This window comes from Leopardus geoffroyi, chromosome A3 (genome assembly GCF_018350155.1).
Source record: "Leopardus geoffroyi isolate Oge1 chromosome A3, O.geoffroyi_Oge1_pat1.0, whole genome shotgun sequence".
NCBI classification, from domain to species: domain Eukaryota; kingdom Metazoa; phylum Chordata; class Mammalia; order Carnivora; family Felidae; genus Leopardus; species Leopardus geoffroyi.
The window spans coordinates 127,049,213-127,074,571 of NC_059336.1; the positions used below are offsets into that span (position 1 = coordinate 127,049,213).

General features: G+C 40.1%; 1 protein-coding gene across 1 annotated transcript in view; it reads right to left on the reverse strand.

Moving 5' to 3' along the window:
- Positions 1 to 17,728, reverse strand: part of VSNL1 (visinin like 1) — a 97,973-nt gene extending 80,245 nt beyond the window's left edge. The window contains exon 1 of the mRNA XM_045447664.1: positions 17,385 to 17,728. The gene's annotated coding sequence lies outside the window, so the exon portion shown is untranslated. The remainder of the gene's footprint in view (positions 1 to 17,384) is intronic.
- Positions 17,729 to 25,359: the final 7,631 nt, after the last annotated feature.

The following is a 25,359-nucleotide window of genomic DNA, read 5'->3' on the forward strand; positions in this document are numbered from 1 at the left end:
AGGTTGGGCTCTGTGCTGACAGCTCAGAGCCTGGAGCCTGCTTCAGATTCTATATCTCCTTCTCTCTCTGGCCCTCCCCAATTCATGCTCTGTGTCTCATGCTCTGTGTCTCAAAAATAAATAAATGTTAAAAAAATTAAATATATTTTTAAAATATGCTGATACCAATTGTTTGCAAAGACGTAAAGAAGTATGAACTCTCTCTAATATACTATTTGTGGGGATATTAACTGGTACATCTTCTTTGGAGAACAATTTGGCATATCTAATACAGCAGAAGGTGCATATAGAACATGATCTAGCAATTCTATTTCAACACATACGCCCTACAGAAACTCACACAAATATCCAAGGGGATATGTGAAAAAGACGCACACTGCAAGTTTTTAATAGCAAACACTGAAAAAAAAGTCAGAGCAACCTAAATGATCATAAAATAGGAAATGGATAGGTAATTGGAGGTGTAGTCACATAATGAAGTACTGTATAGTAGTTAAAATGAATAAATGATATCACATGAATAAACATTGTGATCTAAAATTTTTTTGAGAGGATAAGTAGGAGAATGACACACAATATGATGTCATCTACTTAAATGTCAAAGAGCAAAGATGATACTATAGAGACATGTATTTAGCAAAAAGAATAAGCATGTTCGTGAAGAAAATGCATGCTAAGTTCAATAGAATGTTTCTGAGGAAAAAGAGAGGTGAGTGGAACTAAGAAGAGAAATGAAGAGAATTTCAAAATATGAGAACATATTAATGGTTGTGAATTCTAGGCAGTAGGACAGTGGATACTTACTATATTATTATCTGAACTTTAATGTGTGTTTGAAATGTTTCACAATAAAAAAAGTAGTATGTAAGTAATCACATTCATTTCAAAGGAAACATGTGGCAGAACGCTGAAGAGAACATTGTGCCATCCTCTAAGAATTTTACCCATTTAAAGCAGGTCCATTTTCGGTTTAGGAAAAAATACTTCTCTGATCAATGCTGCAGTGAATACAAGGAGGCATATATCCAATGGAACATCCACTGCTTTAACCACATCAAGGTAGTTTTGTGCTCTGTAATCACTTGCTTACTTGCCTGGCCCCACTAGATTCTTGGAACACTTGGAAGAGGGAGACCCCTTCTTACTCATCAATGCCTAGGCCACATGGGCATCCAGTAAGTGTTGTGAAAAATGATTTAATACAATTTCAATTTCCATCTTGAATAGGGATATTGAAACACTGTTGTTTAACCACATTTGCAAGGCAACTTGAGAGGCTCTGAGAGACTCAAAGTTGGCACAAGCGTGACTCTTTGAGTCACCTGGTTTCTTGCCATTGTACTAAAACACACACAATGAGGCCGTAATGGCTTATAGTTGCTGCTGTTTTTGCTCCAGAATCCTATGCATGAGGATTGGAATAATTTCTTAAAGGCCTCTCTGAACACCCTCGTGAGATGGTGTAATAAAGTCCACTTAATAATAAATATGCATTTCTGTGCCAAAACGGAACACATCTTTGGCCAGCTATGGTTTCTTTCAGCTTATAGGCTCTGAAAGCGTTATCTTAGGTCAGAAAGACTCAAAGAAGACACAGAGGAGGCTGCCAAACCACATACAAATTCTATTTAACAATCAGAAGTGTGGGATAGAACAAATCAGAAGACAATCTTCATTTTCCTTTTTTGAAACCTCTCATTTCTAATTCATTTTTTAAAATGTTACTGTATTAGGGGTGCCTGGGTGGTTCAGTCGCTTAAGCGTCCAACTTCTGCTCAGGTCATGATCTTGTGGTTCACAGATTCTAGCCCCGCGTCGGATTCTGTGCTGACAGCTTAGAGCCTGGAGCCTGCTTGGGATTCTGTGTCTCCCTCTCTCTCTGCCCCTCTCCCATTCGCTCGTGCTCTCTCTCAAAAATAAACAGGCAATTAAAGTTAAAATTTTTTAAAAATGTTACTGTATTAGAAACCTAACTGCAATCCTCTCTGAACAAGGAAGAAGACTAGATAAAAAAAACAAAATGGAGAAGAGCATGACTGGAAAAACATTGGATATAACTAAAGGAATTGGTTTTAAAAAGGAATATTTAGAAGAGGGTAAAGTTTATCTATATCGACATCATAACTAGGTAAAAAGAAAGAGGCATATAAAAAAGAGGCCAGAAAGAAATATGCCAAATAATCGATATTAACTTTGAATATTAAGATGATGATTTTTATATCTCTCTACTGTAATATTCTCCAGTTTTGCTATGTGAGGTGCCTGAATTATTTTTGTCATGAAATAGTTCCCTTCTCCCTTCATCTCTCCTTCCTGGTTATTCCTTGCCCAACATACTAGACATATCAGTTATTAATATGTCTCATCTCTTCTTTTAGTTGCAGTGGCCTTATCCATACTTCATATTTAGAAAAGTATAGTTCAGCCATTTTTAGGCAGGAATGATGTAAAAATCCAAACAAAGATGGGTCACTGACCCAAAAGTAGCACAGCACAGACCAGCTGATGAAGTTGGATGGTGGGAAGGGCTTGCAAACAGAGATAAAAGTAATCAGACTTGCTCTTTCAGAGATTTGGAATGGAAGAGATTTGGTATCAATCCTTCAACAATAGTGGGTGCAGAGCTAACCGGCAGAGAGAGAAACTGAGATGTCATGTATAGAGAGAGGAACATCTCGGATCCCAGAGATCAAGAAAAGGAGGCAGTGGCAAATGCCTAGTTGTGCTGGTTCCTAACAGCTCTGTAGGTCCAGTTCTGAGATTTCTCCTTAAAATAAGTCTTTTTTGTATAATACTATTCAGAGGAAGATAAAATTCCCTTAAGGCAATATATGCCGTCAATGGGGACAGACTGGATTCTAAATCTAGGGCCCAATTTATGCCAAAACAGACAGAATACCTATTTATATAATCTCAATGTCCTGTCTAAATGCCATCATCAGGGAACAAAAATTTACTCTTTGATTTCTAAAGAATGTGCAATTGTTAAAGAGACCATATTAGCATTAGCTTTGCTTCTTAATGAAAATTTAAAAAGTTTATGATCGACTTAAAGATAAAATTTGGTTTGTGGATTGCTAGAATGAAGTCTGGAAGTGGAAGAATGCATTCAATTATTTAAAAGGGTCTGTGAATACATATGAATGTTAGCCTTAGAAATGGAATAGTGTATCTTTCACATATCATTGTATTATTTTTCAAATGTGTGTCAATGCTATTGCTATCAATAATGTAAATTTTAAAGGTGAATTTTAAACATTATTGAATTCATAGTAGCTATTTGTCCCAATGTGTTCTTTCAAATCAACTAATAATGAAATTACAATTACTAGCCTTGGGAGTCTGAAAAACTTGGCATTACAGAGATCCCAGAGGTATAAAGTAGTGGTAAAAAAGATGGGGAACACCTGATACAAAGTGTAGACTAGAAGAAGCCTCAAAAGGCTTGAATTAAACCTCAACAGACTCCAATAGCAATTCCACAGGCTGGGAGTACTGCAGACCCTGCTGGCTGGTGAGGGTGTTTGGGGTGAGTCCCATGTTTTATTCCGATGAGTGTACCTATTTAGAACAATGTAAAGGGAGTGTCATTTTCTTGATTAACTTTTGGGCTGCATTCTTTTTTTTTTTTAAATTTTTTAATGTTTATTCATTTTTGAGAGAGAGTGTGAGCGGGGGAGGGACAGACAGAGAGGGAGACACAGAATCCCAAGCAGGCTCCAGGCTCTGAGCTGTCAGCACGGAGCCCGACAGGGCTCGAAATCATGAACCACGAGATCGTGACCTGAGCTGAAGTTGGACATTTAACCGACTGAGCCATCCAGGTGCCCCTGAGCTGCATTCTTAAGAGACAAAAAAAGAACAGACACTTGGCATATGTTTTCCATCTGAAGAATTGTACAGTTCTCTACCCAGTTGCTCACTAACACAGTAGCTGACTTTCTTCTCCCTCTCCTCACAAATAGTCATATTCCTATATGATCTACCTCCTAAACATCTGCCGAATTTGTTCAGGTCTCTGGAGCTGTGCTGTACCACTTTAGACCAAGCCAATATCACGTCTCATCTGGACAAATACAACTGCCTCCATACTGGTCTCCCTGATTCATTCTCCAGAAGGATCATTTGAAAATTTAAGTCTGATCAAGTCACTTCCTTTTTAAAATCTTTAATAGATTCTTACTGCTCTCATGATGCAGAAAAAAAAAAAAAAACTTAAAAAAAATTTTTTTTTCAACGTTTATTTATTTTTGGGACAGAGAGAGACAGAGCATGAATGGGGGAGGGGCAGAGAGAGAGGGAGACACAGAATCGGAAACAGGCTCCAGGCTCTGAGCCATCAGCCCAGAGCCCGACGCAGGGCTCGAACTCACGGACCGCGAGATCGTGACCTGGCTGAAGTCGGACGCTTAACCGACTGTGCCACCCAGGCGCCCCAAAAACAAACTTTTAAAAAAATCCCTTAACATTCCTTATAAGATTCATCACAACCTGGAACCTGGCTGTTTGCTGCTAATTTTGCAGCCTCACTCCAGTTTCTTACCAGGTTCACTATCAAATCCAGCTCTTTGCACATGCTATTACCTGTGTGGGGAGCACTCCTTCTATACCTTTCCTGTACTGGCAAACTTCCACCCCTACTTAGGTATCCAGCATAAATCTCACTCTGAGTCAGTCCAGGATTCCTTAGACTAAGTCTCTTTGTTATGCATACCCACAGGAGCATAATCTTCCCCCCTTTTTTCAGACTAATCAGTTTTTAATCACCCATTTGTCATGCCTTTCCATACCATAAGCTCCATGAGAGAGTCTATCTTTTTTTGCTTCCAAATTTTTTCAGTACAGGGTTTGGTACATAATAAGCACTCAATGTCTGTTAAACTGGATTAGTCAGTTACTGTTTGTTGAGCTGGATTAACTGTCATATTCTCATAGAAGAAACTTGTGAGCCCCAAAGAGACAACCTAAGAAATCCATTGAAAACTAGTTTGCTCTTTCACACCCAAAATTCTTAGAACAAAATCTATCCTTCTTGTCATGACCCGTATCCCATTCTACTTGCATGCTTTCATCTGAATCTCAGCTATGAACCAGGCATTATGGTCCAGAGGATACAGAAACTTATCTTCTAAAGCTCACTAAAAAGTATTGAACACTTCCATGTTAATAACATCTTTTAACATAGTATCTTTTATGTAATCAAATATGCCTACCCTTTTAGAGTTTTTGGATTGCTTATTTCCCACTACATCTAGGTTACAAATACATCTCCTGGACTTTCTGCTAAGCCTTAAAAAAAAAAATTTGAAGTCTTTACTATATCTGGAATACATTTATATAGTGTGAGATGGATATTTCTATCTAAGTAGATATTTCTAAGTAGACAATCAGGTGTTCTGATTTCCCTTCCCACTAAATTAAAATGGCACCCTTAGTGGTATTTCATAAAATCCCAAAGAAAATGAGCTATCTCTGATTCTCTATTTTGTTCTCTGGTCTATTTGTCTACTCATATGCCTACACCATCTTAATTTGATTACAGTGTTTATATGTTCTAACATCTGGTAATGCAAGACTACTCTATTCTTTTGACATGATATTCAAATTTGACATGATATTTGAGGATGCAGTGTTCAGATAAACTTTAAAACCAAGTTAAAAAAACTTAAATGATGCCTACAATAAAAAAATCCTGTGGCATTATAATTATTATATATTACAAACATGATGTCTATACATTACCTTATATGATGTGTTCATATTGTCTTTTCATTTGTTGTTATCATATTTTCTGTTCTTCAATAAGATTTTATAGTTGTGCTCCCCAAGGCACTTTGCTTTTCTTAAAACTTTTAATCTTAAACATTTTATCATCTTGGTTGCTATTGTATATAGAATATTTTTTCCACTTTTCATTTCTGAATACTTTTTTGGTAGACTAAAATGAAAGAAGTTATTTGTTTTTATAATTTATCTCATGTCTAAACTCCTTATCAAACATTTATTATTTTTTATTTTTACTTGAATCTTCCAACTTTCTCTATATACAGCCAGCAAAAAATAGTAATTTAATCTTTTTTCCAATATTGAATAAACAGCTTATTTCATTTTCTTATCATATTGCTTTTGCACAAATAAAGAACAATAGAAGTATTTAATCCTTTCTGAGACAAGGCGAGGTATAACTATATGGAGACAAATCTGTATCTATTCCTGAGAAAATGGCTCAATGCTAGATTTTTGCTGTATAACACTTATGTGACTTTAAAATTATGATAAGAAAATGTATGAGATTTTCAGTAATAGTAGATAGAGCTGGAAGGCTGTTAGTAGAGACATACTAGCTAATCCTACTAATTCTACATATAATGAGACTAATGCCCATCAAGAGAAAGTGATTTAACCAAGATGAAAAGCTAGAAGCAAAGCCCAGGCTAGAATGTGAAGATTTTTTGACCCTTTGGACAATGTTCTTTGTAAAATACTTGGCGATTCTCACTGGATTTCCCTGGAATCTATTATTTGAAACACCTCAAAATAAGTCTTTCTGTCACATTTTCTTATAGCATCATGTATTTTTCTTCCAGTGTACTTAATCTTATTTGTAATGTTAAGCTATTTTGTGATTATTTAATTTATGTTTCTCTAACTAGACTCTGATCTCTATGAAGGCAAGGATTATGGTTATTTTAGTTCACCCTGCATGTCTACTGCTAGGCAAGTGACAGATATTCAATAGGTATTTTTTGAAAGAATGAATACATTGATGAGTCAGAGAGATAGTACCTCATATAGAAACAATGTAATGAACATAAAAACGACAGGTGAGTAGTCAGAAAGGGCACAGATCTGTTCTGGATCTTAGAGTTATCACTTACAAACCACATGGCTTTAGGCAAATTACTCAATCCCTGTACCAATTTATTCATCTAAAGTAGAGATAATCCATCTCATTGGATTGCTGTGAACATGGACGAGTAATATGCAAGTAAAGCAAAGAACCTGGCAGAGCCCTTTGTGTAGAGGCATGGGATATGCCAAGCACGTTTACAAACACTGCACACTTCAAGAAGTATCTCCTTCTCTTCCCCCTTCCTTGTTGGGTAAACTGTGACATCATAAACATGATGTGAACAACATAAAGTGTAGACTATGTTATTCACAACTTGTATGTTATACCCTACGAAATTGAGACCCATATTTATTTCCACATGAAGAAACGAAAACTCAGAAAAATTTAATTGATTTTTCCAGGACTTTGCATTGATGATGACTACAGCACAGCTGTGATGCCTAAAACACAACTAATGCCACCTACTTTTATGGTCTTTCCATTATGTACTTCCATTTGTGTCCTGCTAAAGCAGCTTTTCCAACTGGGTTCTTCAGAAGGCAAGGAGATGGTGATAAGTGTAATTTAACATGAGTTCCCTGAGTAAACATTGGAAACATAAGGTCCAGCAAAGCTAAACAGACTCTGGGATCTCTACAAGAGGAACTCTCAGATTTACATCAATACACACATGCACTAGGAATATCTAAGAGTGGGATGCAGGAAACATGAACTCCCTCAAAAAAAGTTTTCACAAAACTTTTTGTGGGGAAGTAACTATCAGTGTCTTGGAAATATTTCATTAAGGAAACAAAGTTTGGGACTCCTGGGTGGCTATCAGTTAAGCGTCTGACTCTTGATTTCTGCTCAGGTCATGATCTCATGGTTTGTGAGTTCAGGCTCTGAGTTAGGTTCTGTACTGACAGTGTGGAGCCTGCTTGGGATTCTCTCTCTCCCTCTCTCTTTGCCCCTCCCCTCAAAATAAATAAGTAAAAAAAAAAAAAAAAAAGAATAGGAGGGGCATCTGGGTGGCTCAGTCCGTTAAGCATCCGACTTTGGCTCAGGTCATGATCTCGCAGTCTGTGGGTTCGAGCCCTGCGTCAGGCTCTGTGCTGACAGCTCAGAGCCTGGAGCCTGCTTCAGATCTTGTGTCTCCCTCTCTCTCTGCCCCTCCCCACTCATGCTCTGTCTCTCTCTGTCTCTCAAAAATAAACAGGCATTAAAATATTTAAAAAAAAGAATAAGAGGAGCATCTTAAAAAAGAAAGAAAGAAAGTTTAAAATGTCCTTACTACCAAATTTAAACCACCCTCCCTTTTAACTCTGCCACTTCATCTACAAGGAGGAAACTTTCAATAGGCCTTTCTTTTAATACCATCTCATAAGTACTGATTTGGTATAAAGCTATTTGCTCTGAAATATTCCGCTTAAAAATATCAAATGATCTATGATGGTACATTAAACTTACTGTATACATATCATGTATGCGTGTATAGGCATTGCTCCCTCACTCCTGCTTTGAGACCTGTTCTCTGCTCTTTGTCAATGTGCACTAGTGTGCACTTCTACAAACACTCGACGAACGAAGGCTCTGATAGGCTACTCCTGATTCAAACATGTTCTACAACATTAATTGTGTGTACCACCAAGCCTTCCCTTTCTGCCATTTACTGGGTGTTACTTGATGGATATTTATTTGATGGACAACAGATGGACTAAGTGATAGCACTAGGACTGACCAAAGAAATGATGTCAGGGTGTCATGGGGATGTGTCACAGGCACTCTAAGCACCTTGGAGGAAAAGATGAAGGAAAGAGAGGATAGAGGGCAGAAGACAAGTAAACATTGGCAGATGCTCTCTGACATTATTTATGAAGCACACCGTAGGTCATTGGTGTGGGAAAGACTGTGCATCAATTAAATGTTGGTCATTGGAAGCTTTGGGAACTTTAGCAGGAGGCACGTCTTAAATAAATGGAAGAGCTTTCCCAAATGGATGCAGAACACAGGTCTATGCTAGGACGTTGACTGAGTTAGAACAAACATGCTTAGAGCAGAACACTTAGAACAGGAGACTAGGAGAAACAGTGGGATGCAGACTGAGGAGAATGGCAAGAGGGCAGGTGGAAGTCCACAGAGGGAAGATTATTTACACCATGCTAAGCTCTTTTAGGTGGTATGTGTGTATACACCTGTACATATGCATATCTGTACATACACATATATATGGTCTTTGACATCCCTATAAAGTAAATATATTAATCCCATTTCACAAGTGAGAAAATGGGCCCCCCAAATTAATTAAGACCAAAAGTCCTGACCAATTCTAGGAACGATCTAAGACTCCCCTACTATACAACAGACCCTCAGAACGATGTGTGACTTTTACAGATTTCAAAAGGAGAAAACGTTTCTCCTTTTTAACCACAGATTAGAAATATAGTTGAATTTCCCTAGAAAATGAAGCAGGAAATATGGGGAGAATTGAGAAAAAGCTGAGATGAAAAATGGCTCTTAGAAGAACTAAAGACAGGGGCGCCTGGGTTGCTCAGTCAGTTAAGTGTCCGACTCTTGATTTCAGCACAGGTCATGATCTCACGGTGATGAGATCGAGCCCCACTTCTCTGCACTGAACTTGGAGCCTGCTTTGGATTCTCTCCCTCTCTCTCTCTGCCCCTCCCTGGCTCGCATGAACGTGAGCTTGCTCGCTCTCTCTCAAAATAAATGAAGAAACATTTTAAAAAAAGAAGAACTAAAGACAATAATACCATTTTTGAAATCGTGTGTGTGTGTGCGCATGCAAGTGTGTGCATGTGCGTGCCTGTGTGCACACCCACACAGGCACAGACAGGCTGGAAACAAGTTTTCAGCTCAGTAGGTAAGAAGGATTGCTTTTCTTATCATAAAAGCCCTAGGAGAAAAGAATAAAAGAACAGATCACATAAGAGTCCTCCCACACATACACAAAACTGCAGATAGTACAGAACCCTATATATATTATGGTTTTTCCTATAGGAAAAATACCTATGATACATAAATACCTATGATAAAGTTTATCAGTTAAGCATAGTAAAAGATTAACAACAATAACTAATAATATACTAACAATATACTGTCATGAAAGTTATGTGAATGTGGTCTCCCTCTCTCTCTCTCAAAATGTCTTCTTGTCCTGTACTCATACTTCTTCCTGTGATGATATGAGATGACACAATGCCTATGTGATGACATGAGGTGGGGTGAGTGACACAGGCATGTATGTGACTTAACATTAGGTTACTGCTGACCTTCTGATGAGTGTTCAAGAGGATCAAAAGTTTCTGCACCTGGGTTGACTGGGGGTAACTGAAACTAAGGAAAGTGAAACTACAGATAAAGGGAGACTACTATGCCTTGAAAAACAATTATGAAATGTATTCAATGTGGAAACGAATGTAAAAATGTGCCACCAGTTCCATATTCTGTTGGGCCCAATTATATGCTGCTATTACATGGCAGGGGGATGACAGTAGAGAAAAGGTATAATGGAAAGGAGATGCACTGAAAGAAAGAATGAGAAAAATGGGAAGGTTGAGGTCTCAGTGTAGGCATTTCTTCTAGAAATTCTCTTTTCTATGCATCCATGTCACTTTCTATTTCACCGACTTAGTAAATTGCATTTATCTGTCTTCCTCATTAGGCATAAATTCCTTGAAGGCTGGGACTGTATCTCATTTAATGTTGATTCCACAGTGACTACACAGTACTTGGCACATATACTCCATGGATACTTGTTTTACAAGGTAGGCTAAGCACTGTTCAGTGTTCATTGCTTTTAAGAGCTCACTTCCTCGCTCAGACGTTCTACTACGAATGTTGGTTCTACTACAACTCAGAGACTAACGTGTTTCAGGATATTGATTTCTGACGGAGATAATGGTAATGACAATAATTGACAATAATAACTGTCATTTATTGCATTTTCTTTTTTTAGTGTTTATTTTTATTTTTGAGAGAGAGAGAAAGAGAGAGAGAGCATACACGTGAGCAGGGGATGGGCAGAAAGAGAGGGGGACAGAGGATCTGAAGCGGGCTCTGTGCTGACAGCAGAGAGCCCAATGGGGGACTCAAACTCACAAACCGTGAGATCATAAGTCGAGCCCAGTATTGGATGCTTAACCGACTGAGCCACCCAGGTGCCCCGCATTTTTAATAATGAAGCATTATATCTTTACATATGTAGTCTTTCATTTTCTGTTCAAAAATCCTGTGATTACCATTTTAAGTGGAAACTGAGGCTGAGAGCTTGAACCACTTATTCAAGGTCTTTGAACTAATAAGCTAGTGGAACTGGGGGATTTTTATACCTAAGTGTGTCCAGCTTGAAAACCCTTATTTATATTTCCTATCATAATTTCTTTTGAGTCAGTTAAAACCTTGGTGAGGGCTGAGGAATTTTCCTATTCACAAACGAAAGAGGAGTAAAGATTAAGTGGATGGTTTTGTCTTTCATAGACTCATAACACCACTTGCCAAAGAATTCTAACAAATAGAAGTTGTTAATTGAAAGTCTGACTTGCACAGCACTATTTGATGCATTAAAATAAAATATATTCATAAGCATATCAACTTCACTGATAATGCCTAATGAGCCTCCAATGAGACATTTCACTCACAATTTAAGATTCGGTTTCAGGGTGCCTAGGTGGCGCAGTCGGTTGAGCATCCAACTTCGGCTCAGGTCATGATCTCATGGTTCGTGGGTTCGAGCCCCACGTGAGGCTCAGCACTGACCATGTGGAGCCTGCTTGGGATTCTCTCTCTCTCTCCCCCTCTCTCTCTCTGCCCTTCCCCGCTTGCTCTCTCTCAAAATAAATTAAAAAACTTAAAAAAAAAAGATTGGGTCTCAAGAAATCAGAAATAAACACACTAATCACAAATTAATAAAACCAATACAAAATATAAAACACCAGAGACTTCTGTAGCACCAGAGCCTAATATTTTAAGAAATTTTCAATTACAATAAAATATGAAACAACAGAAATATTAGGGTCTAGTTTTTTGAGTTAAAAAAAATCCACCCAGGCTCCAAAGCTCATTTAACATGTTAGTGATTTGCAAAAATCTATTTACATTCAGCTCCTCAAAAGTTCAGAGCCTGGGGCGCCTGGGTGGCTCAGTCAGTTGGGCATCTGACTTTGGCTCAGGTCATGAACTTGCTTTCATGAGTTTGAGCCCCGTGTCAGGCTCTGTGCTGAGAGCCCAGAGCCTGGAGCCTGCTTCGGATTCTGTGTCTCCCTTTCTCTCTGCCCCTCCCCTGCTTGCACTCTGTCTTTCCTTCTCTGTCTTAAAAATAAAGATTAAAAAAAAAATTCAGAGCCTAAGAGATAATAAACAAAATCCAAACAAAGGAGATACAAAATATTTAAAGTGACAGATTTCTGTTGTCAGAAAAGTCCCTATATGAACAAGAATAAAGAAAATAAGAATTCATTCTATAGATCTGTAATAATAGCAAGTAAATGTAACTGCTATGTTAACACTTTGCCTGTTATGAGTGATACTTCATAAAATGAGAGCCTTATTTTCTATAAAAAGTTCAGCAATTATTTTATCAGATATATTGAGCTTGAAGGCCAGTTGATCAATGAGAGTCCTCCAAGTCTGAATTGTAATTTAGAACAAGAGGAAATAGATTGTTCACCTGAAAATAATCCAACAAATGGTTATAAAAGCAATGAATTGTCTTAAAAAAAAACAGTTGGTGGTTACACAGCAGTTCATCTGCTTTTGAAGTAGAGTGAAGTAAGGCGGTAGAGAAATCCAGAGAAAGCATAGGAATCATGACAAATTACCCAACTTGCATGCTTTAAGTTCGCTGATAAGGGTATAGAACATCTCTTTAATGTATTCACAGGCACCTTATTATTAAAGTGTCAAACCTCTGTGAGGATTCTTGAGTAACTTGGTATTCCATTTCTGTTTCATTCATTAAATAGTTTCTAAAGCACCCCCGAGTTCCCCATGTATGAAGTTCTCAATGAACCAGGCTGGGAGCAACTCAAACTATTTTGACTCACTTAAGAGAGCACATGTTACCATTAGAAACAAAATGTAAATGAGAAATGCACTATTGTGGTCCCTTCACCATGTGAACATGTTAAAATAATTCCATAGCTCAAGGGACCCATGATCTAAGTAGTACACATAGCTACCATAGTCTGAGTTTAAATTCCCTCTTTGACTTATTAATACCAGTTCTTGTAGATAGGTACAAATAATTTATATTTTTACTTCTTAAGAGATAAAAATTATGCGTGGATTAAAATGAACTCTTGAAGGTATTATTATAGTGCTTTTATATCTTTAGTGAAAATAAATTATAAAATAATATTCAGTCCAGCTTTTCCTTTCAGTAACATAAGAATATTGAAAGCAGTGTTAATTGTGCAATGTTTTTAGTCAAAACAATTTAATTTCCTGATGTAATTAATTAATAAGGTGCTTACAACTGATTCTTGGAACAGATATATAATCGACATATATTATAAAGTACTATAAAAGACATTGTACAAATATTGTGGAAATATTAAAAAGATCATTAAAATATACACCCTTGTAGACTATGCTTTCATATTGTAGATATCTCTTTAAAATGAAAATGTTCCTTGATATCCTATGTTTTTTATGTATTGGAGGGATGGATTAAGTAATTTATATGGATCCCATCCAGTTCCTACACTGTATTAATTATGTGAATTAACCATTGGGAAAGTAGAAATACCAATCATGTATTAATTTGTGTACCATTGGATACTTCAGGAAAATTAACGCATTTATATCTACTAAATGTAACTGAGATGGACATCGTCAGTTTCAACCTTAGACTAAACTGAATGTGACCCTTCTTTGAGAAGAGTCTTCCAATCTTTCTAAATAATTACTAATCTAAGGAGCATAGATATCACTCAGTACAAAGAAAAAGATCTTTAGAAGGGCATTAAAAGGTATTGCTCTCGTGAAGTAGGATAACATTTGTTTGCTATTGACATTATACTGTCATTTTATGAAACTCCCCAAGGAGGTCCTCAGCAATGTTTGTAATCCATACCTGTATGCAACCCCAACGGAAAACCTATAGCTTGCCCAGGACAACATTTCTAATCCAGTTACCCTATTGCAGAATGAGATTCACAGCGCAGCAAACTGAAGCAGCTTGGCAGCTGCAGGTCTCTGCATAGGCTACCTGGTGTTCAGAATAGCCTGGGCACGACTATTTTCAGAGTGGGATAGTAAGACCAGGTGACATCTGACCCAAGAGTATTTGTTAGGGACAGACTCTATCCAAGACAGAGTTCATCCCAATTCAACAAAGGGTTACCATGAGGGGAGGGGTTAAATTAAATGTTAATTGGTGACTGTGTTGAGACACTCACCTCCATGCTTCCTCAAAAACTTCCAAGAGTACTTAACTTATCTTTCAAAGGAGAAAGAAACAGACTGTCTTCCTCAAGCCTTCCCTAATGCCTCAGCTTTTTTTCAGGTAAGAATTCCTGGCACTTTCCCAAAGGGTGCATCTGTGGTGGCCTTGGTTATGCTTCTGAGTGCCTGGGAGATGTATATTTCTTCAAAAAGGAACAGGAGGGTCTGGATTATCTTTAAATGGCCCAGAGCTGTATTATCTAGGCATTCAGGAGAGAAAACGAGGGAGCAATAGAAAAATCAAGCGAGAGGAAAAGATAATATAAAAAGGAGGAAAGAGAAGAAGGCCCAGGTAGGCAGGTATCATTGCCTGCTTTGCAGTCCCAGTGCTGCAAGACCGAGAAGGAGGCTGTGCAAGGGCTTGCCAAGCCCTAAAGGCTTTGCAGGCGGCACTGCCGTCCTCTCTAGCGCCCACTTCAGGTTGAGCCGCTCAAGCACTCTTCCTTCAGTCTTCCGCCCCCCGCCCCCGCCCCTCCCCTTCTCTGCAGGTGGCTGCATCTGGAGGATTTCCAAGAAGGCTGGGGACAGTTAGGCATCTTGGATTTGGGTTCTGCCTTCTAGGAGCCAGGGGAGAGCTGGCAGGGCCCATTGTGTGTTTACACTGCAGTCGCCTCACTCCGCGAGGACCCAGACCCTGCAGCTGCAGCAGTTTTGGAAGATGTAAGACAGGCAGAAGAGTGAGGACCGCACCTGCAGTGTCTCTGAAGCCTGGAGTCCCTGAAGGATTAGAGCATGGAGGAGATGGAGATGGGTCTGGGAAGTCCTTGGACACGAGCTTTGAGTGATGTGCCAGTTCTCTCAAAAAAAAAAAAAAAAATCCAAGGATTCCAAAGAAACTAACTGAGATGCAGAGGCAGCCAGGAAGGGCAGGTTACACAGTGAATAAGGTGGGTAGATGGTAGGTGAGGGGCAATAGAAAAGAGAAAGAAAGAGACCTTGCAAGAAAGGAGAAATGATAATAGTGTGAAAAGGAACCTTGGGACTCTCTTGAAGATGTGCTGGGGACCAGACAATTATTTATCTAAAGACTTTAGTGATGTCACTGAAGATGCTAAAAGTATAGAGAGAAGGGAACATTTCCACTCAACATTACTCTGTAGTTGTTTATTTCATAGACTAGAAGTTAACTGACATTTCCCTAGCTCCCTAGCTTCTGGGCCTCAATGGCCTCATCTTTACGTAAAACACAGGGTTTGAACTAGATACTTTAGAAGGTCTCTGTCTGGTACGTCTCTATGACTGTCAGCCCATGAGCCAGGGTATCTGATACTAAACACCTCTAAGATTTCGTACCAGATCCCCCATTCTTCCTGCACTACTCATTTATCAATGCAATGTAAAAACTGCACGATTCATGAAGCACATTCCAACTCTTAGTGAGGACGAGGAGTATGGTTCAGTTATGACAAATGATTGATCCTTCTGCCCTGGGGTAAGGAAGAGAGGAACAGTGATTTACACTTTGGGTTTCCACGGAGAGAATATTCTCGAATTTTTTATTTCAAATTTTATCCATTTAAAGAAATTGCACATTTCTTTGAGGGGCTCAAAATAGTTGGACTGACTAAAGGGCCAATGAGCCCTATAATGATCTGCCTTATTTGAAGGAAAATTTATTTCATTACAGAAACTGAATCTGCTTCTTCCATGGAAATCCATCCAGCTCACTGGCCATGCTCTTCGCTTGTCTGCCTGCCTCATGCCATTCTGCCAACTGCTTCAGTGCAGCGTTTTCTGGAGTTATTAAACACCCAAGCTTAATGAGAGTGCACTTATGGGTGAAGTATTCAATGATGCAGGACCACCTCCCCATCACCACCACACGCAGTTTAGATGGAAGTGGGGATCCAATATGTTTTCACAAGAGTTTCATTTTTAATTTGTCTCAGCCTGAAATTCCTTTAAATTAAAAACAAAAATTAATATGGAGAAATACAACTCCTTCGCTCTTCTTGTCTTCAAGTGGGATGTGACACACAGATAGTATCCACTTGTGTTTTCTACACCCACTAACATTTCCATTTCATTTTAGTCTCCAAAATATGGGCAGGAGCACAACTCTAGAAAAATGGATTCCCACTCTCGAATCTCACAGGGCACCGATCCATCCGTGCAGTGCTGAGCGCTCGCCCAGAACCTCACCATTTCCTCTGTCCCTCCACCGCCATTCACCAGTGCCCCCGTTTCCACAGTGGGTTTGACCTTGCAAAGACCCTGCTTTAGTTCCTGGGCACGGAACAACCCATTTTAAGTCAAAACACAAAACGACCTTTTCTCCTTTAAAGAAACACCACCGAATGTAACACATCTGGGCTTACATTTCTCAACCCCGCATTCCAGAATGGGAATACGGGGTGCAGAGGTAGGCAACTAGTTTGGGTCTGACAGCTTCCATTCAGAGAGGCTCTGGGTCTCAGACTCTGCTCAAGACAGACGGCTGACTGTGTGGTTGAACATCTCTCCTTTTTTGCTCATTCACCATCATGACGAAGAATCAAAACCGAAAAATTATCTACTCATTTCTCAATACTAAGAAATGTGCTTCTTTTGCGCGTCGCTCCGTGGTTCTAAACACTAACACCCCGCTTGGAAACCAACCCCGGTTTCCACACCATCTCGTCTACTCAGTTTCACTTAGCAAACACCTTCACTGCTCTTCCCCGGTGAGAAAAATGGTGCACCAAGCTCACGGATGGCAGGTTGGTACTTGACTGCAGCCGCTCAATAGTTTTATCAGCAACCGGAAAACTTCACAATCGGTCAAACAGCTACTTAAATGTGTGTGAGAGGAAATCCGCTTATTTATAGACTTACACTAAAAAAGCACCTCTGTTTCACCTATCTTAAATCTAGCTTCAGACAAACCCCCAAACACGCCGCATATAAACACTCCTCCTTCCCCCACCCCCATCATCCCCAAAGATCCCCCTTTGACTAACAACACATTCAGATGGCCAGCCTTAACCAAAGCAACTGTCACCAGGCATTTGGACGCTCTATGCAAAGTATGTGACAATAGCCAAAGCATCTCTCAGACAATTGGCTGTACTACACATGCAGAAAAGCAACGAAGATTGCATTTTCCACTTACAGTTATAGCGCTGCGCACGGTCACTTAATGAAAATAATAAAACTCAACAGTTCTTTATATATATGTATAATTCAGATAAACGGTTAAGCCGTCTCTGTGTGTGGTTCTCTCGCGCTCTTTTTTTCTCTGGAGCTGTAGGCTGCTTAAATCCCTCTTGGATCGCGCCTCGCAAGCCCAGCCGCCGCCGCAACAAGCTCGGGCAAGTCTCTGCTGCAGATTGGGAATCCCATAGAAAACCTAGGGTCCCTGGAGCTGGCTGCGCAGGCGCGCGAGCCGCCGCCTCTCGAGGCACCCCCTCCCCTCTCCCCTCCTCCCTCTTCCTCCAGCTCCGCAGCCCCAGCGTGGAGAGAGCTGTGGAGCCGGTGACCAAAAGCAGCCTGGCGTTGGCGCATGCTCAGTTGGAGGGGCTCGGAGTTCCCGCGGATGGATTCCATGTCTCCAGATTTTAGCAGAAACTCAAAAGGAAAGTACAGAGGAAAAGGGAGCCAGGCTACCGGAGCAGCCTCCACCTGGACAGGCGGTAGGGAGAGCAAGTTGGGCTCACCACGCCCCGCTGTTATGGAGTCTGGTGGTGAAGGCGAAGGCCAGAAATGGGACACTTGGAGCCTGCTTTTCCCAAGGCTCTCAGCCAAGGCTCCCAGGGGACCCCCGACCGACCCTTTGTCGGGCTGTAAGATGACAGAGAAAACTGCAGAAATCCTTTTCTCCAAAGGAAGTATGTCCCCAGAGCTAGCTGTGGCCATACCTCCCCGGCCCCTGTGAAGGAATAGTTATGGTGGGCACTTTCCGTGGGCCATTGCATCCTAGGGTCTTATGCTGGGAGGACAGTCCTATCCAGAGCGGTTAGAGAAATGTGTGTTGAAGGGAGCTGGTTCCGAGACTTCTTGCCCTGTATGACCTTGGACAAATCATGCTAACCATCAACAAACATTTAACAAGCGCCTTCAGTATGCAGTTAATAAATATTTATTGACTATGCTCGGGGAGGGGGTGGTAGATGGGAGGGAACAAACCATCCTTGGAATCGAGGATTAAGGGCTTGGACCAAGCGATATTATAGTGCCCCCTTTTGTGTCCATTAAGGATGCATGTGTTTGCTAGCCCTCCCCCGCTCCCCACTGTCCTGCCAAAGCCTAGAAGACTTGGCAAGGAGTAGTGTCCAGTAAATGTTTGGTCGCCTCCCTACCAGGAAAGCAAAAGTTCCCAGATGTTTCCAACCTGATCAGTTTTCCTCAAGTGTGTATGTTTGCACATTAATTCATTCGTTCATTCAAAAATTATGCATTAACCAACTACTTAGTATTAGCCACTGCTTTGGGGATACATGAAGCGAACAAAACCCCATCCTGAGGTTTACATTCAGGAGGGAGTTTTATTTTCAAGAGGGGAGGCAGTTCTGGAGGCACAGTGAAGATCCAAGTTCTCCTTAAATAGAGACCTTTACAATTTCACACACCTTACCACGTTCAGGAAAACTGCAGTGTTACTTAATCTTTTGGTTCTGAGGACACTAAGAGCATCTCTCGTGGCAAAAGAGCTCGAGACAGACAAATCTCCGTTGCCAGGAGGGAGCTGCTCCTGGCTGCCAAGTCGGGGAGTCCAGCTGGGAATAACTTGAGGCCACTTAGAGAAAACCAGGAGAAACTCCGCCCCACCAGTCTCCGGCCCTGTAAAAGGCTTGTGCCAGGTGAGGACCCCCAGTAGTGGCACCTGAGCCACAGCCTGACGCTCAAAGCCGACCTGGCCGCCCAGAGCCCAGGAACGCGCTTTCTTGGGCCAGTCGCCTTCGGCAGTTTGCGCAGAGAGGAGAGAGCTCGCGGGACTCTCGGGACACCGCTCCAAGAAGTCCCTTCCCGTCGGGGCTCTTCCGCGGGGTGCTGGCGACCGCGGAAACCCGGAGCGCGGAGTCTCGCGGAGCAGGGCGCGCACCCGGGCGCGCTGCGGCAACTGAGCACATTGTGAGTCTGGCGAGCGCCAGCTCCGCGCTCCCGGCCCGCAGTGCGCACTGCGCAGCGGGACCGGCCGAGAGGTTCCGTCAGTTGCTTGGGATGGGGTGGGGGCAAAAGTCAGCTCTGGAGGAGTCGTTCTGGTTGGCCACGGAGACAATCTCCAAAGCTTTCAGAGTAATTTCTCATCTTTTGTCGATTTCCCCTACTAAAGCGTTTTACGCTGGGCTCTCTGGTTTCTCTCTCGAGAACAGCCTCCGCACTGCAATCTGCATCAGCCAAAGGAAGGGGTCAGGATGCCATTTCTCGGCGTGAAAGAGACAGGCCTATTTATTGCGCCCTGGCGTTCTCTTTCGCGGCATTGTTCGGTTTTAGATAAGTTACTTTCAAGTTGTGTTTAGGAAGAAACGAACCACTGATACTTTAAACCGTGTTCTGTTGTAGGGGAGATTTGATTTAGATGCATGCGCTTTTGTGAAGCAGCTTTTGTCTAATTGGGCAGACAGAATTTTTAAAAAGTTTTATTTGCACCGAAGCGTCGTTTGGCGTCCTAAGGCGATATCTTGATTTTTAATCTCCAGCTATTTTGCAGCTTTATTTTCTTAAGCTCTAATGTTTTGTTGTTGATAACTTTTTTTTTTTTTTTTTTTTTGAGATGCCCTTTGGTCGAGTTTTATATGCAGCATGAAATCACAGTAGGGGAAGCAAATTCTAAAAGACACCAAAGGACTATTGTTTAAATTACAGAAATCAATTCCCTTTTTAGGATAGTGGAATGAACTTGAAAAGAAGAATGGCAGACATTAAAAAAATAAGGGAACCCTCTGTTTCTTTAGGCATTTGCAGATGTTTCTGGTGACCACAGAGGAGCAGAGGTGCCTGGTCCCCCGCTCAGGCGTAGAAGGGACAGGAATACCGCACTCTGCTGAGTAAAGAATGCCATTGCCATCAAGCTATAGCAGTTGTTCTATTACTTAAAGTCTCCTCCGCAACACTGGATGGCAACACTGGATGGATAGCGGCGTCAGCTTTCATACTCTCTGGAGATTTTTGAGAGTTGGGGGGGGGGAGGAAGGTGCTGGAAAGAGGAGTTTTGGGGTTTGTTTGGCTTTTTTTTTTTTTTTTGGAATATCTAGTAGAATCCTCACTTGCCCAGAAACAACTGGGTAGCCATGTTCCTTTCCTCTGTTGCAAATTATATTGTTTTCCCAGGTAGTCTTACTTCCACTTTACTCATTCCCAGATTTAAACAAACAAAACAAAACCAAGAATGACTTTTTAGGTGTACACAACTTAATTTAATATTGCCATCCACTTTAATGGAGACATAGACAAGTTGAACACTGAGAATGACAGTAAAAGCACAGAACGCCTGGAGGGTAACAGGTCTGAGCTTGTGGTCCTCTGAGCTCGTGGTAATATTATTTATTAGACATGCTGTGTATAAAGTATATGAGCCAAGGATGGTGGAACTTAAGGCATGGGGCATTTAGGAAATTGGAAGGAAAATTAAGTGTTTGAAAGTCAACGTTGGAAAATGAAAAGAGAGGAACTGGAAAGTGGATTTATACTAATTTAAATTCATGCAGAATAATGATAGCAATTTTCTTGTATAGGTAAAGTGTCTTTGTTTCAGAAAGCTGAAGGTATTAATCCTTACAGAGGAGATGTATTACATGAGATAATTATGTTGATTCTGTTTTATTTATCCTATTTTTAAAAAAACATACAGGTGGGCTGCCTGGGTGGCTCAGTAAGTTAAGTGTCTGACTCTTGATTTTGGCTCAGGTCATGACCTCAGGGTCATGAGATGGGGCCCTGCATTGCCTCCATGCTGGGTTTAAGATTCTTTCTTCTCTCTCTCTGCCCCTCCCCCCCTTCTCTCTCTAAAAAGGAAAAGAAACGGGTCATACAAATGTAGGTGGTATGCGGCCTTAAGAATGGAGAGTCCTTCATTCTGTCTTCCACATTGGGGCCTGACCTATAGAATCCCAGCAGAGCTCTTAAATTGGAAATTTCCACCACTATTTTTGTGTGTTTTCACCACATAAAATAGCAGAATTACACTAAATATGATCCCTGTTTTTTTCTTCAGTGACTTTTTAGATAGTTCTGTATGCTAGGCTGTACTCTTCTTTAGTTGTGTGAATAGCCACTGCAAATATAATCATGAATTCATATTCTGGAGCTTCTGTACTTTGGAAATCACCTGATGCCAAAGGGTCTTCAAAAGCCCTTCTTGCTTAAAGGAGATCTTACTAACTTATTTCTACCTTCAATCTTTATTTTCCTTAATATAGTTCCTTTGAATTTATAATGATACTCCTAAGCTCAACAGAGAATTTTAGCATAAAATATAAAGGAAAATAAAAATATGAATTCTTCACTCCTGAGACTACCAACAAAAACAAACCCACGTTCTCTACCAGAAGATTTTCACAGTTGGGTTTATATTTTCACTTCATGCTTAAAGGAGGAATGAAACGGTAGACTCCTTCATTTTTTAGTGTTCTTACCATATTCCTCCTTTAAAGTTCATTTGGGGGCACCTGGGTGGCTCAGTCGGTTAAGCAGCTGACTTTGGCTCAGGTCATGATCTTGGGGTCTGTGAGTTTGAGCCCCACATCGGGCTCTGTGCTGACAGTTTGGAGCCTAGAGACTGCTTCAAATTCTGTGTCTCCTTCTCTCTCTGCCCCTTCCCCATTCAAACTCTGTCTCTCTCTGTCTTTCAAAAATGAATAAATGTTAAAAAAATTAAAAAAAAATAAAGTTCATTTGACCATCATAAGGAGGTTGAGGAAGAGATCACTGATGATTCTCATTTGTCTTCCAGAATGTGGGTTTAGTACCTGTACTAGAGTTTCTAAGAGTGGGTTGTATTGATACTTTAAACAGAAAAAGAAAAATGTTTGAAGAATTAATTGCTGTGTTTAACAGTGGCTACAGGTTGAATTCCTTCTGATCTCATTCAGTTATCAGACACCTGTTGAGTACCTACTGTGTACCAAGCAGTGTACTGAGCATGTTAAATGCAATATTACATTCACAATGACTTTATTTACATATAGCTACTTTTATAATCCATTTTACATATGAGAAAGAAACCGAGGCAATATGTATTAATAATGTCTCCAGATGCCTTCTGCAGTTAGCCTCAGCTTCTCTTTCTTCACCCCACTCCAATTAATGTCATGATTCCGCCCCTATAAATTACTACTTTTTTATTCACCTAAATATTGTGAATACTGTGATCATCTTATTTCTCTTCAGTAGTCTCCCATTTTCTTCTGAGAAAACTTCAAACCCTAAGTCACGTGTTCAGAATCTTCCACCGTGTGGCCCACTGCTACTTGCCTGCCTTGACTCTAGAGCACCTAATTTGGGAGGGGGAGAGGGGAGGAAACAAGTCCAGGAAAAAGTCTACCTATCCCAGCATTCCCACATTTTCATCTACCACATGAAGGAGAATAGAAACAGAAGTCTCCCTCAATTTTTGTTTTCTGTTCTTACTATGTTTCTCCTTTAAGTTCATTATACCATCCTGAAGGAATGTTCCAGAAGAGAAGAAATGACTATGGGTGATCTTAAATCCAGACTTTTCTCTTGCTGTCTATTTTCTTATTTACAACTGCCTACAGAACATCTTCATGCACATTTCTCACAGTAACCTCAAATCCAACATCTACAAAGTGATTATGCCCTCTGCCCTCTGCTCCCACCAGTCTGCCTATACTCCCTAGCACTTGGAAGGTGTCCACTATCAACCCCTTGCTCTAAATCAGAACTTTGCACATCACCTTCAGCCCTTCCATCTCTCTTATTCCCTGTCAAATCGTTACTTAAATCTCAGGGATTCCATATTCCCAACGTCTCTCAAATACACCCCTCACTGCCGCTGTGTTAGTTCATTCAGTCTTTCATCATCTCACTGCTGGACTATTTTTTTTTTTTTTCATTCTCATAACGATTGCAAAAACTCACATAAAATCACATCACTCCTTTGAATAAAACCATTGAGTAGTTTCTCGCTTAAAATGGTAAAAATAAATGCTCCTTACTTCTCACACCATACAAGACCCCTTGTGTTCTGGCTCTCGTGTACCTTCCAGCCCCATCTCCTGCCACGTGTCATTAGTGTTCTTTGCTCCATTGTACTGGGGGGGGGGGGGGGGGCCGGGGGGGCGGGGCTTTACCTTTTCTGTACTCTTTCCTGTGTTCTTTCTCTCTTCTCAGGAAACTCTTCTATTAAGATTTCTATTAATACCTCAAGTTCGACTGAAATATTATTTCTTAACCAAAGAATCTTTCTCTTCCTGGCACTTAGTAGATAGTTTATAGGCTGTTGTAAAGATGGACTCAAATAGTATATAGGATAATACTTTATAAACTGTGAGACTCTATTTGAACATAAGATACTATGTAATGGCAACTTGTTTATTAATTATTAAGTAAAAGCTTTATGTTGTTTGCTTTTCATTTCAAAAGGCAAAATGAATATATGATATTGGTGTAAAACAAAACTTTATTTTAAAATGTTTATTCATTTTTGAGAGAGAGAGTGAGAAAGAGCAGGGGATGGGCAGAGAGAGGCAGGGGACAGAGGATCCGAAGCGGTGAGGCTCGAACTCACAAATGTGAGATCATGAGTTGAGCCAAAGTTGGACGGTTAACTGACTGAGTGACCTAGGCATCCCTAAAAACAAAACTCTTGAACTGTTTTAACTAATGTATGGTCTTTGATTGAATTTAGAGTTAGTAACCGCTATAAAGAAATTTTGTTTAACATTTATATATGTGTGTCTTACACCTTGGTTGAATTACTGTTACACAAATAATCCGCATTCAATATTTATTATTTTTTAAAGTATATATTTTTTAATGTTTATTTATTTTGAGAGAGACAGTGAGCACGGGGGGAAGGGCAAAGAGAGAGTCCCAAGCAGACTCTGTGCTGACAGCAATAAGGGTCTCTATGCAGGGCTCATGTGAGGCTCCAATTTACAAACCATGCAATCATAACCTGAATCCAAATTAAGAGTCAGACGCTTACCTGACTGAGCCACCCAGGTGCCACTACATTCAACATATTTAAAAGCACTTGTTAACCAATTGATTTTCAATGTCTTTATTCTGTTTTTGTCTGTTTTTCTAAACATTAGACATAAATTATAAGCATAGAACTATAATAAAATACTTTCTATTTTATAGCTTCTAAATGATTTCACCATCTTTATATTATTTGATCCCCAGATATGATTATCTTCATTTTATAGATGAGATTATTAGCACTTTAGAAAGTCCAAATTATAATGCTTTCTAGAGGTTATGTGGCTGTAATGTGGTGGAACTAGGTACAATTCAGTAATCTAATTCTGCTTTTTCAGTAACTACTCTCCAATACTGACAGAATGTTCCAGTAGTTTCCATCTTTCTCAGTTTCAGGTTCTTGCTTGGCATGACAAAAGCATGCAGTTAAAATGTGGGAGGAAGGGAGTTATTATTGCTTGGACTAATAAAGTTAAAAAAAATAAATGTTTGCCTCACTTTTTTTCCTGGATTTAGGAAACCAGGTTTATTACAAACCCAAGGAGAAAGGGTATTGGGTATCCATTAGCAGTTTACACTATAATCCCGTGGAATTTTTTACACTAAACTACAACTTATTTACTTATTAAAGCATTTCTTATTTTTACATTTTGCCCCCAAAGAATCCATTTTTGTTCAAATTACTTGCCATGTGACAAAGACAGAAGTATTTTATTGGTTAATTGTCTAGTAGAATTTCTGAGATAATCCACTGAAATTGGTGATTGAGATGCAGTTTACTTTATTGTTTTATTTTTTTAATTTATTTTTTTTAACATTTATTTATTTTCAAGAGAGGGAGACACAGAATCCAAAGCAGGCTCCAGGCTTTGAGCTATCAGCACAGAGTCCGACGTGGGGCTCGAGCCCACAAACTGTGAGATCATGACCTGAGTTGAAGTGGACGCTTAACCGATTGAGCCGCCCAGGCACCTCTATTGTTT